At 46.8% G+C, this 16585-nt stretch overlaps 1 protein-coding gene and 1 long non-coding RNA gene across 2 annotated transcripts in view; both read right to left on the bottom strand.

Annotated features, from left to right (window-relative positions):
- Positions 1-12294, bottom strand: part of LOC117283533 — a 35454-nt gene extending 23160 nt beyond the window's left edge. Inside the window, exon 1 of the long non-coding RNA XR_004514575.1 lies at positions 12016-12294. This is a non-coding gene — a long non-coding RNA (uncharacterized LOC117283533). The remainder of the gene's footprint in view (positions 1-12015) is intronic.
- The window catches only part of LOC117283538, an 89760-nt gene that overhangs the window by 62974 nt on the left and 10201 nt on the right, over positions 1-16585 (bottom strand). The gene's annotated exons all lie outside the window — the stretch shown is intronic.

Here is a 16585-nt window from a genome sequence, read left to right as displayed (position 1 = left end):
CAAAAACACAACCGAGACACAAAAAAAAACCCCCAAAAAAAAAAAAAAAAAAAAAAAAAGGTTTCACAATCCCTTCCATGTCTCTCTACCCACAAGGATGGAACAGTTCATCACTGTACTAGTGGCGGGACTCCTTGACTTTAGGAACCCCATGTTTAATTCTGTGATTATTTTAATCTGTATCCCCCAGACTAACAAGTGACTGCTACTCATGAAGTAGGAGACATGAGCGAGGGCATCTGGCCCAACCTGCTCTCAAAGAAATGCCACTACTCTGGGGAGGGATGGTGCACGCCTGTGATCCCAGCACTCAGGAGGCTGAGGCGGGAGGATCACTCTGAGTTCAAGACCAACTTGGGCTGCATATCAAGACCCTGTCTCAAAAAAATAAAAACCAAAAAACAAGCCAGAAAAGAGTACTCCTCAAGAGCCTCTGAGGGTACTGGGAAGGCTACTGCTCTGATCGGAGACTTTGGACAGCGCCCTACCTTCCCTAAGCCTCGCTGCCCTCACCTGCACAATGGGATAACCCTAAACGCGCACCCGCCCGCCTCCCCGCCTGAGTCCCGAAGATGATTGTATCGCATGGCAGCTCAGCTGCCTGATGCGCTGTAGGCGCCTTCCATGCCCGCGCTTCCCTTCCTAAATTATTTAGGGCATTTGAATGCTTCTGCCTATTTTTAAAGATCTCCAAGGAAGGAGAAACCATAGCATCCCTTGGTAGCTGGTGCCTGTGTTTAACAACCCACTTGGATGACGTGTGAATGTAGCACGCAAGCCCACGTCCAAGGAGCTGGGAGGGCTGGGAGCGCTGCCAAGCCACCTGCTGGACGCCGCCCAACCCCCTCGCGGCCTCCTAAAATCCGCATCCGCTCAGCCGCGCTCAGGGCAGCCCCTCCTGGAACCCGCGCTGTCATCCCCGCGTTCCTCCGACGCTTTGTGACTTTCTAGCCACCCTGACACCTGTTGGCTGCAACATTCTTCAGGTGTTTACCCGAAACTGGCTGGGACTGCAACTGTTCCGCTCATTGGTTCAATAAATAGAGACCATGGTGCCTTCTACACGGCCAGGCAGTGTCGTGGGTGCGGTGCATACAGCAGTGACCGGGAAAAAGGTCGCTGTCCTCGTGAGGCTCGCATCCTAGCAGGGAAGGGGACAGAAACCAAGTAGCTCGTGAGAGCAGCCGGACGGACTTGCAGTCCAGGCGACTCCTGAGCAGGGGTCGGAAGGGGCGAGGGGCCCGCTGTGTGTGCCTGACTCCTGGGCGAACCCTGAGTTCCTGGGTAGGCGGGGATGCACTCGGCCATGCCCGCTGCTGGGGTGACCGGGTACAAATCCCTGCCCCACACACCCCAGCTGTGGCAAGCTCCTCAGGGCCCCAAGGGCCAACTGCTTCCCGTGGAAAGCGGACCGGTGCAGTGTTATGTTGCAGGGCCGCTGTGAAACTTCGATGAAACAGTGAACGCACAGCGCTCGGCACCACAGGCTGATTTACCCCAGCGCTAACGAAGCTTTAGGGGCCACCCCACCACACACACACACACAGTCAGGCAGGTTTTATATGAAACCTGAGAAGTCAGGAATGATGGAGCACGCCTGTGATCCCACCACTTAGGAGGCTGAGGCAGGAGAATCACTGCAGGTTTGAGACCAGCCTAGGCTCCATCGCGAGTTCCCCCAAAGCATCATGAGGTCATAGGTGGGGCTTTTCAGAGGTGGCTGGATCTAGAGTGGGTGATGCTGGGGTCAAGGGTGTGTGATTCCTGAATTAGTGCACTGATCAGTTCGGCATAGTGCTGGGAGTGGATAATGGGAATGCCTGGGTGTGAGTGCCCGCCACCCTTAGGGAAGGCGGCCTCGATACAGTAAAAGGGACAGAAAGAGGGTCCCCCATTGTTACTTGCCACTTATCCACCGCTTGCTTGCTGCTTGCTGCCTTCTGCCTGCCTGCTCTGTGATGCTCCTGTACCATCCACCCTGCCTTGGAGCCAGCTGACCATGGACTGAATCCTCTACAGGCCGTGAGCCTAAGAAACCTCCCCTTCCTTAACTCGGGGTGTTGGCTATTTTGTCTCAGCAATGAGAAAAGTAACAAAGGCAGACCCTGTCTCAAAAAGAAAGGAAAAGAAGGGAAGGGAAGCAGGACCCCTGCAACAAGAGAACATGCTTTCTTCAAGTCAAATAGCTTTTGCTGATAGTCAGGAAACAGGATGGCACAGAGGATGTAAAAAAAAAAAAGCAGATTTAGCCAGGGATTTAGCTCAGTGGTTCCGCTGCCCAGTAATAACAACAACAACAACAAAAAAAAAACCAAACATCCACCCATTTATAAGTGAAAAAATAAAACACACTGTAGTTGTGCAATGGAATACTATATGGCAATAAAAAAGAACTGACATGATGCATCATGAATTAACCTCGAAAACAACGTGCCAAGGAAAAGAAGACAGACACAGAGCCACGCTGTGGAGGATCCACTCGTCCGAAAAGTCCAGGTCAGGCAAATGCGTCCTACACTGAAAGATTACTGATTGAAAGGAGGAGGTAGGGAAAGGGTGGGACCAGTAATGACGCGTTAAGGGGAGTGAATTAAACCCTTTGTAATAAATACATGAGTGAGTATGACTTGTGTGTCTGTGTCCAGTTCCTTTTCTGACTAGAGTTGGGAAAGAATGAAGGTGAAAATTTAACCCAAAAAACCCAAAGGCGCCGTCCCACAGAGACAATCGCTATGAACAGTTTATTTCACTGACCTCTTGTTTCTGTTTGTATTGAGATTATATCTTATTGTATGATTTCACATGCTGCTTTTTTTTTCAGTCTTACCACAAACTTATTCCAATCATCACTTTAAAATAAATTTCTTATCTAATTATAATAGTAATTTATGGTAGAAAACTTGGAAAATATAGGAAATTACAAGAAGAAAATTAAAATCATCCATAATCCCACTAGTTAGAGGTAATCACGACTGAGATTTTAGTATATTTTATTTTGTCTTTTTTTTTTTCTATGAGCAAACATCATTCTTAATGACTGTAGAATAGGCCTTTGGTGCCATAGATTACTTCTATTGTAATTAGGTATTTCCCATTTTTTGCGACATACTTAATTATGCAATAAATAAGATTTTATAAAAGTGGGAAGCTTTTCCATACATGGTATTTCCTCAGCTGGGAAACTACTGGGTCAAAGACTGAACGTACTTCAGTTCTCTTTCTGCACCCTGAACTACACAGCACTCAGAGCACTCAGAAGAGATTTGACAAATGGCTCATCTCTGAGCGGGAACATCAGTTGCCTGTTTCACAGCATGCTCGCCAGCACTGAGGTTTCTGCTTTTGAAAAGGCTCCTTGTTATTTTTATTTTCATACTAGTAGAAGTTTGCTGAGCTGGGGAAGAGGCTGTGAGTGGGTTTGTCTTTTACACCACAGAGCTGTGAGCTGTAGAGGGGACAGGGAAGTGGGCTTGGGGACAAATCAGGACAATGGTGCACGAGTCCATGAATGAGGTGACCTCGCCAGTCAGTAAGGATGGGGATGGGCTTGAGGCCTTTAAGACTGAAAGTGCAGCTGGGCCTGGTGGCGCACTGTAATCTCAGCACTCAGAGGCTGAGGCAGGAGGATCACTGTGAGTTGGAGACCAGCCTGGGCTACCTAGTGAGTTTTATTCTGTTTAAAAAAAAAAAAAAAAAAAAAAAAAAAAAGATTGCAAGTTTAGGGGCCAGGGATGTAGCTCAGTGGCACCACATCTGCAAGCCAAGGTCCTGAGTTCGATCCCTGGTACCAAAAAAAGATTACAAGGGCGGGGGAGTGGCCTTCCACATTGTCAGTGGGAGTATGAACTGTGGAGCTCACCCACTGTGAAGACACCTCAAAAAACTAAAACTAGGGCCAGGGATTTGGCTCAGTGGTTCCGCCACCTGCCTCACAAGCACAAGTTCCCAAGTTCAATCCCTGGTACAAAAAAACAAAACAAAACAAAAAACCCACTAAAACTAGAAATTCTATTTAACCCAGCTATTCTCTTAGGAATCTTCCCAAGAGATTTAAAGACATCATATTATAGTGATCCATGCAAACCCATGTTTATAGCAGCACAACTCATGACAGCTAAATCAGAAACAGCCTATAAGTCCATCAACAGGTGGACAGATAAAGAAAATGTGGTATTTATTCACAATGGAGTACTACTCAGCTATAAAGAAGGATTCGCTTGAGGCATCTGTAGGTAAATGGATACCGCCAGACCATAATGTTTTTGTTTTGTTTTGTTTTTTCCAGTACCAGGAATCAAACTCAGGACTTTGCACTTGCCAGGCAGGCGGGGTGCCACTGAGCTACATCGCCAGCCCTCAAGACCAAAATGTTAAGTGAAATAAACCAGACACACAGATGTAAATATAGCATGGCTTCTTCTATGTGAGAAACCCAAAATATAAATAAAGAGCAAAATAAAAGAGATAATGGGGAGTAGGGAGAGCTCTTTCAAATGGGAAGGGAACAAGAGATGGGGGAGAGGGAAGGAAGGGAAAAGGAATTTTTAAAAGAAAATGAAAGAAAAAATGGAACCAGTGCTTTTTCAAATGGGAAGGAGATCAAGAGTTTGAGGGAAAAGGGAGGAATGGGAAAATGACAAGAAAGAATTAAGATGTGTTTTGTACACGTACCAACTCCCCACAGCAAATGTAATCATTATTTACTACAAGCAAGCACTAATAAAAAGTACATTTTAAATAGGGCCAGGGATTTAGCTCAGTGGTTCTGCTGCCTGCCTCAAAAACACAAGGTCTGGAGTTTGATCCCCGGTACCAAAAAAAAAAACCTCCAAAACAAAACAAAACAGATTAAAATGACATCAGCTGGGTGTGGTGACACACACCTGTAATCCCCGCACTCTTAGAGGCTGAGGCAGGAGGATCGCTTGAGTTCAAGGCCAACCTAGGGCATGTAGTAAAATTCGAGGCCAGCCTTGACTACATAGTGAGACCCTGTCTCAAAAAACAAAAAGAGTGAAAGAACATCTCTGAGTAAGAGCAGGGTAGACTTGTGACTGATCGGAAACTGGCAGGGAAAGAGACGTGTCCAAGTGACTGAATGTGCCACTTTGGAGGAGGGTAGGGGTGGCATGTTGTCTAGGACAGAGGAAAGCAAAGAAGAGGCTTAGATGGAAAAATCAAACTCCTGTTTGCAGCACATTCCACTGGATGTCTCCTGGCATCTTAGTTACTTTTCTTGGTGCTGAGACAAACTACTCAACACCCAAAAGTTAAAGGAGGAAAGGTTTATCTCAGCTCACTGTTTGCAGAGGTTTCAGCCACAGCTGGCTAGCTCCAAGACAGGGTGGCGTGGCAGAGAGGTCTGGCAGGGGAGAAAACAGTCCATGGCAGGGTAGGCAGGCAGCAGCAGCAGCAGCCTGCCTTCCTCTCTCCCTTTATCTTCCATCCAGTCTACGAGACTATTGATTGGTGCCACCCACACTCGGAGTGGGGCCTTCCATCATCCACACCCACAAGTGCGCTAATTCCAATCAGTGGCTAATTTAGTCCCACACACCCTCAACCTCAGTGTCACAGGCCCAACATCCAGCCAGCGCTGAAAAGCCCCATCTACTAGTGTGTGAGGCTTTAGGGGGACATCTAGATACAAGCCGTAACACCCAGAGTTCCAGGGAGAGGCGGCCACGTGTCCAGTCAGAACCGGAGTCTGAGCTGGGAAGAGAAGGTAACGTTAGGGCTAAGAGCTGGGATCACCTGTACAGAAATGATCGTGAGTGCAATCACTTGGGGACGAGGAACCAAGCAAGTGAGACCGCCTCTCTGTGGCAGAAAGAGGATGGAGTGTGAGAGGCCGAGTTGCTTAGGAAGCAGGAGGGATAGGCAGGTGTCAGTGTCCAGAACCAGGGGACAAGTGGCTCAGGGAGGGAGGATGTCAGCAACATCAGCGCTTTTGGAGGCCAGGAGGGTGAGGGCCACACCGGACAGGGTCTCAGAGAACCCAGAAGAGGCTGGAAAGGGAGTAAGGGCAAACCAAACGGAGGGCGTCTGGTGATCTTGCAGGTGGCTTGGGTTGTTGGGAGCCATAGAAAGAGAGACCCTGGTGCCACATGACCAAAGTCAAATGAGAGAAATGAACCGCGGGCAGCCCATTTTGCATGAAAGTAGTTAAATAAACACAATCTATAAGACCGTCCTGTGTTCTAAAATTGTATCTTTCCTACTTTGTCTTTGGCAAGACTCCCCCTGCCCTTTTCCTTGACTGTACTTTTTCATTTTTTGAGACAGAGTCTCACTAAATCACTAAATGCCCAAGCTGGGCTCGAACTTGCTATCCGCCTGCCTCAGCCTCTCAGACTGATGGGATTACAGGCCTGCTCCACTTTCTCTGCATGTGAAATGATGGTAGATGGTGGCTGAGGTTTTTCCCCTCAAAATTTCTTTTTCATATCTTCACAGAGCAAATAAGAAGTCAGTAACCTTGGCCCACCAGGACGGTTTGGGGGTGTTACTGGTGTCTGAGTTGCGAAAGTACAGGAATAGTAGCCTACGTATTTATTTTAGGGTCCTCACATCTAAAAGCCTAAAGTCTCAGGCCTCTGAAGAAAATCCTTTGAGAAGAGATGCGGGGACAGCTCAGCCAGTGTGGGGTGAAACTGATCCTTACCACCAAGAACAGAGCACAAGGGCTTTGTGTTTGGGCCTCTGTGGCATGAAGATGAGTTCCCACCTCTCCTATCTACGCTCTGCTGCTCCAGTCACCTCACGGCCAAACCTCCGTCACTGCCGCTCCTGCCCAGTGGCTCAATGTCCTAGATTTTATCCTGGCTCAGTCCCTGCGCCCTACACATAGCAGGTGCCCAGTAAGAAGTTTCCACTGTATCAGTGAGGTCACTATCCACCCCCGTGTCGAGGACAGGGATGTGTGCTCCCAGGGTCTGACCCCAGTCCTGGGGGTGCTCAGAGAATATGTCAGATGAGTTCCTTTTCTAACACGACTCAGTGACGTGCAGCAGAAAAAAAAAAAATCTGAGCCTAAATCCCTTAACCAGAGCCACGGCTCCCTCGCTCTGCACTGTCCCCACAGAATATCAGGACACCTATCACCAGCAGAGTGAGATCTGGGAGCAGGATGAGCTTCAGAGGCCCCCAGATCAAACCCAGGAGCGCAGTGACTCTGACCTGGGTGTCACTTCCGGCAGTGGTTTTCCTCTTTTCACACTGGCTAAGGACGGAGGTCACCGTGAACCATTCATCTGGAAGAGGCAGTTTTTCCAAATCATCTTTATTTTTCTCAAGTAATGATTCCATTAGTGTAAGAGGTCATGGACTCCTCAAATCGGCCTTGAATGAAAACAAGCAACAACTTATCCCACTTTCTCTTTGCCTGAGAGGTGAGCGTGATCACCCTTCCGCATCTGTGTTCCAGTATTTATCTTCTCGTATGTAAGGACAGGCTTAGATACTGTCTCGACTTGTTCAATGTATCCATCATCTAAGAGCCAATGAATGGTGAATTGGCTTTATAAAAGCTCTTCAAAACAACCCAAAGATAAATAAATTTTTAAAAAGCACTTCCAAGAGCCAGGTGTGGTGGTGCACACCTGTAATCTCAGGGCTTGGGAGGCTGAGGCAGGAGGGTCCCATAAGTGTGAGGCCATCCTGGGATACATAGTGAGTTCAAGGCCAGCCTGGAATATATAGCAAGATCCTGTCTCAGACAACCAAAAAACAAAAACAAAAATAAAACACTTCCCATTTCTTTCTCCTACCTAATATGGGTATGACTCTTGCATAAGTAAATACCTAGTGTTTACCTTGTTAATTTTGTGATTTTTATTTACATGACCCAGTGTACCAATATGTGTTTCTCTCTCTCTTTTTTTTTTTTTTCTTCTTTCTTTTGGATGCTGGGAATGAAACCCAGGCCCTTGTGCCAGCTAGGCAAGCACTGTACCACTGAGCTACACTTCCAGCCTTGTACAACTTTTTGTTTTCTCTAAAGTTGATAAGTAGCTCTGTTTTTTTCATTTGCTTACAATTCTGGATGCTGAACAATAACTTTTCTTAGAATCTCTAATGGTCTTTTAATGTTCCCACATAGCACCAGGTATGGTATCATATCCCAGAAATCCCAGCCCTTGGAAGGCTGAGGCAAGAAGATCTCCATGAATTAGAGAATAGCTTGGGCTACATAGTGAGTTCAAGGCTAACCTGAACTACATAGCAAGACCTCAAAAAATAAAAATTCTCTCATATCAAGCAATTCAGGTCATCCGCTCCTTCTATCTTCCTCCTGGATCCCCCCCCACACACTGTGTGTGTGTGTGTGTGTGTGTGTGTGTGTGCGTGCGTGTGTGTGTCCCTCCCTCCTTCAAAGTGGACTGGTTTCTTCACCTCTTCCGTTATGGACTCCCCTGGGTCTCTTGTTGCCTTCTTTCTTGGTTTATTCCAAGAGCTCGGGAAGCGTGCCTTTTGAGAAACTGCACGTCTAAAAATGTCTTTATTTCCCTTCAATCCTTAATTGATAATTGAGCTGAACCTGGGATGATAGGTTGGAATCCTTTTCCTGTGGGATTTTGATGCCTTGCTCTATTTTCTCGTAGCTTCTGATGTTTTTATTGAGCAGTCCGGAGCAATTCTGGTCGCTGATCCTTTGTAAAAGCCTACTATTTTATCTCTTGGGAAGCTTTTAAAGTCTTCTCTTTATCCCTGGGTTTTGAATTTCATGGAGACGCATGCACCGGAGTGGGGTCTTTCCCCTGCATTGTGCCTGGGACTCAATGGTCCTTTCAAACAGGGGGCCCGGGCCCTTCGGTTCTCGGAAAGTTTTCATACTACTCATCTGAACAGTTTTCTCCCCTCTATCCCTGTGTTCTGTGTCTGAAATAAGGCTGAGTAATAGAAGACACGATTTTAGAGAGAGAGTGGCCAGGAGAGGTCTCGGATGAAGTGACATTTTTGTAGAAAACTGAGTGAGTCTCTGGGAAAAATTATGAAACTTCTTTTGTTCCTTGCATAGTCGCTGTCTGTTCGGTTTCTCTGTCCATCTTCAGCGGGCCTGTGACCTGGTGGACTTCACTGCTAGGTGACCAGGTCACACGCTGGCTTTTTCCTCTCAGTCTCCTGCCGGGTAACAGGGGAGAGGAGCAGGGGTCTGTCTGCATTCGTCGGACCCCTGCCTAATGGTGTTCACGGGGCCTTCGGCGGCTCCCTGAAATTCCGGGCTGTTCTGAGATCCGGCAGGGGGCGCTCGCAGGATGCAGGTGAGCACGTGTCTAACCTCCGGAAGGAATTCGAGAGCGGGCTCTAACTGCGCACTTGGGAGGCTGTGGCGGCGGCGGCAGCAACACTGTGAGTTCGAGGCCGGCCTGAACTACATAATGAGACACTGTCTCCAAAAAAAAAAAAAAAAAAAGCCCTAACTAAATAAATAGGTAAACAAACGCCAGCACCCAGCGAGCCCAAACCCACACGCTCGCCACCTCATCTGGCATGGTCGCTCTCTGTTCGGTGTCCTCGGGTCAGAGGCCCTGAAGCCCAGACTGCCAAAGTGACCCCTGGAAGTCACACAGGTAGTGGCAGAAGGGTCAGGAGTCCCTCTGTCCCTCTGCTTCTCACGCATCTTGTCTGGACTTTCCAGAAAAGCCCCTGAGCCAGGAAGAAGACTTTCCTCTGGCTGGGGTTTGCAAAGCAAATGCTTTTCCTGCCCCGTGGGCCATTCTGACCCGCATCTCCACATCTGGAGGACAACCAAGAATTCGACGTTGTACTCAGCAAGACCAGAAGCGTTCACGGAGCATTAAACAGAGATCATTTCTCACAGGACAGAGTCAAGATAACAAATCCACCTTAAAATAAACCTCCAGTCAGATTACCAATTAACACCTAAATGTATTTAAGCAGAAATAAGTTTAATTGTCTAATTAATTTTTCACCAATTAAGTCCATTTTTTTCATGTTACATTTTACACTGCTTTGGCAATGAAAGTAATTGGATCCCTTTATAACCATTTTCCACTTCCTGGTTTGCTAAGTACTTCAACGCTGTTGTCTAGAGAAGATATAAATTGCCCCAAACTGGCCGCATTGCCACTTTATGAAGTTCATAAAATACTCTCTTTGCGGGGGCTGGAGGTGGCAAGGGGCTGTAAAGTTGAAAATGACAAGATCCAGCAGAAAGGGTGCGCTGGGGACCTCCCTAAAATAGTCCCCAAGGAGCCCAGCTTCCTGGTGTTCACACCCTCTCAAACTCCCCTGAGCTGGACCTAATGAATCGCTTCTAATGAGAACAGTGCCATCCGTCACAGGAAGATTTTCATCTTGATGGCTTGTTCACCCCTCTCCCTCCCTTCCCCAGCCCCCTCACCCCATCACTCAGTTCCTAAAGCTGAGTCAGTGGGGAGGATCCCAAGCTTCGGGCCCAGAGCCACAGGGCAGAGCTTGAAAACGGAGCCTTTAGAAACCTTAGAGCCCGTTAAATTACTCCTCCCTACACTGCAGAGCTGCTGAATTGGGGATAATTTATCACACTGTCATAGAGGCAGGCCTGAGTTTTCTTCCTTTTTTCTTTTCTTTTTGGTTTTCTGAGACAGAATCTCACTATATAGAAAGGTTGGCCTCAAACTTGTTGGGGATCCTCCTGCCTCAGCCTCCTGAGTGCTGGGATCACAGATGTGGGCCACCACACCCAGCTAGTTTTCTACTTCCTTGCAAATTCCCTCTATATGAGTCTTTTGTTTTGTTTTGGTTTTTGAGACAGGGTCTAACTATGCAGTGCATGTTGGCTTTGAACACACCACGGAGCGTAGGCTGGCCTTGAACTCATGGCCATCCTCCTACCTCAGCCTCCTGAGTGCGGGGATGACAGGCATGCGCCACTGTATGATTCTTTTAACTCTCAATGATCCCTGTTTCCTTATCTGTAAAATGGGCACACTGACCATACCAACCGCACCGGGACATTGTGAGCTCAGAAAGGTGGAAACTGACCCTAACGGATCACTAGGCCTGGGGCTGTTCTATCCACACTGTCTCATTTTTGTGAAATTTGTGGTGGGATAACAGATATCCAGTACAGTGGAACATGATAAGCCCAATGTGTTTTTATGGTTTATTAAAACGTTGCTTAACTAAACATCAATCTTGGATCAACCTTAAATAAACCATATGTCTTTAAGAACTGATGGGCTTTAATTAGTTTCTTCATTAGCATGTGAGAAGTTTGCAAACCTGTTAGTATGGCTCTCCAGATCTGAGGAATAAGCTTTATGTGGGCCTCATCCATGGAGCCAGGACCGAGGTCTCCACGTGCCTCAAGCTCCACGTGTGGCCCCACCCAAGTCTCAGGCCAGCCAAGCAAGCCTTCTTTTTTACTTCTTTGTTTTTTGTTTTTTGTTTTGTTTTGGTTTTTTTTGAGACAGGATCTCACTATATAGCCCAGCCCGGCCTTGAACTCACTGTGCAGCAATGTAGCACAGGCTGGCCTCGAACTCGTGGCGAGGCCTCAGCCTTCTCTCTGAGGGCTGGGATTACAGGCATGATCACCCCGCATCTTGTCACCAGTCCTGCCCTTCCAACTCAGAAGCTCCCCTCCCCTCCCCGCCCTCTGCCAGTTCACACTCAGCCACGTTTAATCATCATCCTGCATCCACTGACAGCACAGAGTTCTATCAGATCTCCAGGCCCTGACTGCTTGGTCATGAGGATGGAGGCAGTTAAAACCCTTTTAAATGCTTAGAAAAGCGCCTGGCAATCCCACCCCCCCACCCCCCCAAACAACCACTTTTATTTTTGGTCCATGATCTGTTTTCCCAGCAGTCAACTCTCCCTCCAGGCCTAACCATATCCTTTCCAGAGCTGCCTGACTCAGCTTCCTAAGGACCATGCCATCCGATAAAGGTCGCTAACCTGTCCTTAGCGCGGCCCATCCTCCTCCACTCTTCCCCAGCCTACCCTATTCCCAGCCCCATGAATGTCTCTCCGTTGCCCAAACACGCCTCCCTGAGCCCCACCTACCTCGAGACAAAAATCGATGAGGGACGGCGGGCAGGGCCCAGGCTTGCTCAGGTGGCAGCAAAAGACAGAGCCCAAGGTGGTGGCAGGAGGTTCTGTGAGGAGTGCTGCTGAAAGACGCAAGAGTGCTGGGACTTGACTTCTTCTCTACAGAGGTGGAACTAAAATAGCTGCTTACTAAAATGTTTATCATCACGAAATATTAGGCAAGAATAAAAGGAGCTACGCCAGGCACTGTGGTGCTTGGTCAGTGAGGCAAGAGATTAGGGCACCCTGGCAAAGCACGTAGGTAAGTGGGCGGGACCTGTCAATCACGGAGATCGGGCACATGCGCAGAGGTACCTGCACCAATCAGAGAAGCCTATCTTCAGTTCTGGCCCAAGATCAAGCAGGTTTGTGATAGGACGAGCTACATCTGACGTCATAATGGGGGCTATAAAAGACTGCAGCCGTTAACTTGGACGCTGTGACCCTTTTTCACCGGTCGGCTCTGTGCTTTGCAGAGAGAGTTTGTTTTTTATTTCTTTTCCAACTTTAATTGGCCTGTCTTTAATTCCTTTAATAAATGTGAGATACATCGCTACCTCGTTTTCTGTCTAATTCTTTGTTCAAGAGAACCAAAGCATGGAAAGGAGCCCTGAGAAAAAGCACAGCCCCGAAGTTCCTCACTAACACCAATACCAGGGAGGCTGAGGCAGGAGAGCCACTGCAAGTTCAAGGCCAGCTGAACTAAATAGCAAGACTCTGTCTCAAAAAAAAAAAAAAAGTTGGATAAAGGTCAATGATTTACCTGAGAACATGAAGACTTGTGAAATATTTCTTGTTACAGCATTATTTGTAACAGAAAATCAGAAAGCAGCAAAAATGTCTGATATTACGGATAAAATAATTTATGGTTTATCCTCAAAATATGGTGGGATGCTGCCATTAAAATCACCTCATAACTGGTCTAGGAATATAGCTCGGTGGCACCGCACCTGCCTTGCAAGCGGCAGATCCTGAGTTCGAACCCTGGTACCAAAAAAAAAAAAAAATCATTCGTAAGCCGGGCGTGGTGTCTCATGCCTGTAATCCCAGCACTCGGGAGGCAGAGGCAGGAGGATTGCCGCGAATTCGAGGCCAGTCTGAGCTATATAATGAGTTCGGGGCCAGCCTGAACTACAAAGTGAGACCCTGTCTCAAAAAATAAATAAATAAATAACAAATTGTCTCGTAGAAATATGCTGTTGACACTTTTTTAGAGTTCTCAATATACATTGTGAAGGAAAGAAACAGGTTTCAAAACAGTACTATGTACAGAATGATCCTGTTTTGTGATAAAAATATAAATGTTTATGTATGCATAAAAAGGGCTGGAAGGACCCAGTGCTTGTCTCTGGGTGGGTGGAATTTGCATGTTTCTTTTCCTTCCTTCTGCTTATATGTATTTTGCGATTTTTCTATAATGAGCATAAATTACTTTTGTAGTAAGAAAAAAATTTTTTAAGTACCAAAAATTGTTTTTCTGATTGTAATGCATTTTTTGTTGTAGAGAATTTGCAAAGTCTGAAAACTAGAAAAAAAATAAGACAATTATGTATCTTGTTCTACCTAGAGAGTCTGTTAACATTTTAGTATAATTCTTTCTAGTCTTTTTTAATGCATGTATGAATCTTTAAACTATTTGAGATCAAACTGATCTACAGTTTAATATCCTACAATTTTTATTACATTGTGAATATTTTTTAAAGTTATTACAGGGCCAGGGATTTGGCTCAGTGGTTCTGCTACCTTCCTTGAAAGAGGAAGGGCCCGAGTTCAATCCCCGGCACAAAAATTCTACATGCCTGAAATCCCAGCTCTTGGAAGGCTGAGGCAGAAGGATTGCTGTGAGTCTGAGGCCAACCTGGGCTATGTAGTGACTTCAAAGCCAGCCTGAACTACATAATGAGACCTGTGTCCAAAAAAGAAAGTTATTACAAATTCTGAATATTGGATATCTCACAAAAGGCTAGAAAATGCTATCTTGTGGGGGGAAGGGGAAAATGAAGGATCAAAAAGAGAGTTAATGGCCTCTAAGCAAAGGCCAAGACATTTTAACAACTTTCCTAAGCCTTCAAGAGGCCTTACATAAAACAATGTAAAATATTCCTATGTTAACAATCATAACTGTAAACTTTTTCAAAAAGCTTTTTTGAAATTTTGCTATTGAATCTGGCTAAACATACTCATTTAATGTACAACTGGCAAACAACTCACTCAGTTACAACTGGCTATAAATTTCTCAGTAATTATTGTGCCTATCCGGGGTCTCTTGCAAATTGAGAGAAATCCAACCTGCACGTTGTTTTCAAATATAAAGAAAATGCTAAGTTCAATAATTAACAAAGTTACCACGATGTCACATTTTATAGACTTTGAATTAAACATTTTCCAATTTTCGTATTTTAAAACCAGTAACTTTTTCTTTTTAAACCAGTAACTTTTTTCAGATCTCAGACTTGTCCCTAGAAAGTTCCTCGGCCCAGGCTCTGGGGCGACCCCACGTGATTCCTTCAGGAGGAGGAGGTCCTCCTGCCTGGTGGGCAATTTGGGCAGAAAGTGCCAGAAATTTCAGCAAGAGCAGCAGCCACTGCAAGGGCCGATGGAAGCAGAGGCCAATTTTTCCACAGAGCTGGCTTTTCTGTGCCAGCCTTCGGTTAGAAAGTGGGAAGGTTTCACCAGGGGGCGCTGTTTCACTAGGGGGCGCTGCTCCGGAGAGACTGCTTCTACTTGCTATTAGCGGGCTGCGTTCCCCTGGCAGGCACAAGGCCCTGGGTTCAATTTCCAGCACCGGGAAAAAGTAAACTGTAGTAAGTAAACCTGGCAAGAAGGCTGGGTGTGGCGGTGCACACCTGTAATCCCAACACTCAAGAGGCTGAGGCAGGACAATCGCAGCAAGTTCCAGGCTGGTGCGTTCATCCAAACTCACAGCGGTTCCGAGAGCAGGACTGTGCCATTCCCAATTTACACAGAAGATCCTGAGGCTCACTCAGAAAGGTTAAATTTTCTGCTCAGGATCAGAGAGCTACGAAGTGGCAGAGCTGGCCCAAGACTGTCTGATCCCTGGCCTGTACATTACCTCCCACACCACAAGTCCTCCCCAAACACACAGGCCTGGGTGTCCAACCTCCCGGCTCCAGGACAGGTGAGGGGGTACTGGGAATTGAACCCTGGGCCTCTGCACTGAGCTACATCCCCAGCCTCTTATTTTTTTAACATTGAGATTAGACCTCACTAAGTCTCTGAATTACTCCAGCTGGGCTCAAACTTGCAACCCTCCTGCCTCAGCCTCCCAGAATGCTGGGCTAACAGGCGAGTACCGCCATGCCCAGCTTCCCAGGGCAGAATGTGAACTGAAAGAAGCCACTGAGGTGGCCTTGTGCTCCCAGCTTTTCCCTTCACACAGAGTCAGCCTGTGTCCCTGTCCCCATCCTACCAAAAGAGGCCTCCTGACCCAGCCCCATTTCAGCCATGCCTGCTCTGGAAAGTGTGTGCAGCAGATAATCAGGGAATTAATGAAGGAAATGGATTAATGAATTAAATACAACTCTCATCCTGCTGAGAAGAGAGGCAGGGAAGGGATCTGGGGAGCACACCATGGGGTAACACACCCCCACACAGTCACCAGCAAAGTGACCATCATGGTGTCGGGATTAGAACCCGGCCAGTGGTTCTTGCATTCCAACCTGGTTCTGTACAGGGCTTTGAGTATTGTTACACATCATCAAACCCAAGACCATCAGCAGGGCGTCCACTGCTCTGTGCAACAAATAGAGAGACCAGGCCTGGTGGTGCACACCTGAAATCCCAGCCCTCAAGAGGCTGAGACAGGAGGGTCTTGGTGACTTTGAGGCCAGTCTGGGCTACATCACAAGACCCTGTCTCAGAAACATCCCCCCAAATACATAAATAAATTTAAATTAAGAAATAACCCCTTGGAGAGAATAGTTGGCTTTTCTAGGGAAACAAAATATTACAATTAATTCACATCCTAAGAGAAGCTCACAAATACTGTGTAATAAATTCAGAATGTTTTTGAAGAGCTCCACCCCAAAAAGCATCTCATTGGATTGGCATTAGGGGTGAATTCTATCTGCTGTTTCAGTTGTTTCAGAGCAAGAAAGCAGAAAAACTTCCAGATTCTTTTCATGCAGCCAGTACCAAACCGTATGAGACCTGACAGAGTCCAGCAGGAGAATAACTTGGAAAGACGCACAGAAGCGACCTCTGAAGTTGGTGAATGCAGGAATCATTTTCTAAAGAGGAAAAATCACAGTCAGGATTTCCACAAATGCCATCATTAAACTGTTCTGGAAGCACCAGCCTATACCGTTTTCCCACAGAAAGAAACAAGATATTGGAGGCTGAGGCAGGAGGATCTCCAGGAGTTCAAGGCCAGCCTGAACTACATGTGACCCCCTGTCTCAAAAGCAAGAAAGCAAAGTGGGTGGGAGGAGGGCCTCACCTTTGCTAGATAAACGCCCTACCACTGAGCTACACTCCTGGCCCAGACATTTTTGTAATTAAAGGTAATAAGATGTGCATTCTCAAT

This window comes from Fukomys damarensis, unplaced genomic scaffold (assembly GCF_012274545.1).
Source record: "Fukomys damarensis isolate Sample0158 unplaced genomic scaffold, DMR_v1.0_HiC HiC_scaffold_27, whole genome shotgun sequence".
Classification (NCBI taxonomy): domain Eukaryota; kingdom Metazoa; phylum Chordata; class Mammalia; order Rodentia; family Bathyergidae; genus Fukomys; species Fukomys damarensis.
Note: the sequence above shows the minus strand (reverse complement) of the source record. Positions and strands in the feature narration are given on the sequence as shown.